The following is a 3,456-nucleotide window of genomic DNA, read 5'->3' on the forward strand; positions in this document are numbered from 1 at the left end:
GGTTTCCCGCTCCCAGTCCAAGTACAGGATTACCTCGTGCTCCTTCACTTGCCCCTTCCTCACTAGGCCTTGTGGAGAGCCGCTGGTAGATTTCTAAAAATACAGAATTAAATCTCCTCTAGCCTCTATTTGAATAATTCCCTGCTTTTTATTATTGTTTCCCAGCAGTGAACTGAGAGAAGAACTGCATGTTCTAGCCAAGCCTAATGATTGTTTTATAAATATTTATAAATCAGATATGAGCCTCTTTTCTTTCTCCTCTCTGCCCGGCTGTACATTATTTGGAGGCCCATTCTTCCCTTCCTAGCAGCTCCTTTGACATTTTTTCTGGACTGGGAGGGCATTTGGAGTTTGACATTTTTCTTTGATTTGCTCTCCTGTACTTTTGGAGTCTTTGTTAAGAAGCTTCGTTCTGAAGTATTTAAAGGTGGCCTCCTGAGGTTGCCTCATGGCTCACATGTGCTGAAACCAAACTGAAGCCTCCTAGCAGAAGAGAGAACCCATTTTAGCAAATTCATTTGCCAACAGAGGACACACATCACTCTGGTTGGGACTGTGTCTCTTGCCTATCCTACAAAGCATCAGAAATCAAGCGGGGGAGGGAGGAGGAAGTAATACCTAGAGCAGAAAAGTCAAGAGCTGAAATCAATAACCAGTTTGGCAGATCAGGTCTTGTTCCTGGGAAGACTGCTGTCCATTTTCTGGCAGTGGATGGCACTCCATCTACAATGTTTGGAAATCTGCCCCAGTGGCCATGGCTTTCGGAAAGTGGTGCCAGACTAATTAGGTTAACTTAACTGTGCCTGAGCTATTATATTGGATTGATCTTATTTTTCATGCTAAGCATGGAATCACTATGGAAGCTAATTGCTAAATAAATGCAGATCTCCTGTCTGGTACCAATAGGTTCTCCTGATCTTCCCTGACAGTGAAGGAACAATGTCACAGTGCAGAGGGCACAGTGAGACTGGCAAGCCCCTCAGAGTGAGCTCCACCTCAGTCGGAACTTGCTTTTCTCATTTCTCAGGTGTGCCCAGGGCCAAGGTCATTAAGTGAATCTTCCAGGAAACTAAACAGAACGACAAAGGGAGAACTGCTTGTCCAGACTGCTTCCCTGGGGGAGTAATTGGGGACCAGGACTATTATAACCTCCTCTACTACCACCATCAGAAGAAGCAGAAATATGTCAAGTTTCTACTTTGTACCAGCACAAGCTTTATACAAAGTGCTGATCTCACCTTCTCTTATTTTACAATGATACTGAAGAAACAGTGCATTTAAAAGCATTTGGGACAGCTCTGTGGTGTAGGCTATATTATTTTCAACCTTCTGAGAAATGAGGAGACCAAGGCTAGCAACTGATGTACTAAAGCCAAGGTCCAGGGGCTGTGACGCTCCTGAGACTATCTGACTCCACAGCTGGTGCTCTGAAGCCTTATACTCCATCCCATAATAAGAAACTGGATGATGGGTACACTAGAAGGAGTTCTTTACTGACCTCCAATTTGTAATGTGATAACACTTAGAGGTATTTTCTGATTTCTTTGATAGCCCTATAAAGTCCTCTCTTGATGGGATTTTTTGCTCTTCAAGATACCACCAATAGGGACCAAGACAAGAGTTAATCCCTAAAATATCCTTTGGAGAAATGGACAAGTTAATCCATTTGTTTGAACAGAGCCTCCATGAAACTAAGCCTGGGTCTTGTGGAGCTGCCCCAGGTGCTTATTTGGGGTGGGGAATCACATCTGGAGACATGCAGGTGGCTGCAGACCTGCCACTAGCTAACGGAAATAATCATGGTGTGATACATACCAGACTATGTAGAAGGCTGACTGAAAGCAATCTGCCAACCCACAAACCACAAACCCAGCAAAGCACCAAAATGCAGCCTTCCCTGGCCTCTGTGGGAAGGCACCGGAAAGGGGATCTGGGGATTGAACTGAATCCTGAACCAATTTTTAAAATGAGGCTAACTTGGAACAAGGATGGGCTTCACCAAATTAGGTCTAGTAGATCACTTCCATCCGGGTTAGGCAGCATGATCTACAGCAGTGGATTTCACACTTTTATATTTTCAAACAGCGGGACCCTTTCTGGAAATAAAGTCTTATACAGATCTGCACTTCACTAAAGAGTTTAAGTAGGAGTTTTTCAGCTTGTAGCTCAGATTTGGGAGAAAGGATGGGAACCCACCTGATGACCTGCTGTGTTGGCAGTGATGCTGAGGTCCCTCCAGAGCCCCCTGAGGATTTATTTAAGTTTAATCAAATTAATATACTATTCTAATGATCACAAAATTTAAATTGGTGAATTCCAAATTAATGAAGTTTGGCTGAATTTAGGTATTTTAAGCAACCTAGAATTTAAAAACAAAACTGTTTATAATAGAGCTTTTCAAACATATATAGAATAGTAGACTATATGCTGGACTTCCGTGTATTAATCATGAAGGCTCACCAATTATCAACATTCTGCCAATCTTTTATCTGTCTTATATTCTGCCTTTCTGGGAGTATTTTTTAAAATATTTTATTTATTTATTCATGAGAGATACAGAGAGAGAGAAAAAGGCAGAGACACAGGCAGAGGGAGAAGCAGGGTCCATGCAGGGAGCCCGACGCGGGACTTGATCCCGGGTCTCCAGGACCACACCTGGGCTGAGGGCGGCGCTAAACCGCTGAGGCCCCTGGGCTGCCCTCTGGGAGTATTTTATAGAAAATCTCAGATTTCATATCATTTCACCCACAAATACTTCAGTATGTGTCTCTAAACAACAGGATTTAAAGAAAAATCACTTCCCTTTATGATACTTAACAAAATTAAAACTAACTCTTTAGTTTATAGCATTTTAACCTTGAAATTATAACCCCATCAATGTCAAATTGAATTTTGAAGAGTAACATTAAAATCATAACATCCATTAGCTATTCACAAAGATGTTTTTAGACAAAGAGTTTCATGGTCAAATTATTTTAGGAAACTTCTGGTTTAAATAAAGTTAAATTGTTCACCTGTAAGACTTAATAAAAATTTTAAGACTAATTTTCATAGGCCTCTCAAAGAGGGAAATAGAATATGGAGACATTTTGAGGTTTGTTTGGCCAATGACACATTTTTTCATGGAGTACAAGGAAGATAAATATTACACAAAACACATAGGAGTGGAAAGCTGAGCTTAGTCTTAGGACTCAAAGGTCTTTGTGTTTGTATTTCCAAGAGAGTTGAGGAAGCAGCCTTGTTCTTAGTAGGCAATGAATAAAGATGTTGGATGAACATCAGTTGTCATTATACCAAACAATGAAGATGCTGCTCAGGAGAGGTCTACAGTCTAAGTACTATTCTAACAACTCAAAATCACATGACATGGTGCTACATTGAATGTTATGGGAAGGGCAGATCCTTTGGCCCTGTAGTGCTCCTTTGTCCAGAAGACACATGATGAAGATGAAACCC

The sequence above is a fragment of the Canis lupus genome, chromosome 4, assembly GCF_011100685.1.
Source record: "Canis lupus familiaris isolate Mischka breed German Shepherd chromosome 4, alternate assembly UU_Cfam_GSD_1.0, whole genome shotgun sequence".
Taxonomy (NCBI): Eukaryota; Metazoa; Chordata; class Mammalia; order Carnivora; family Canidae; genus Canis; species Canis lupus.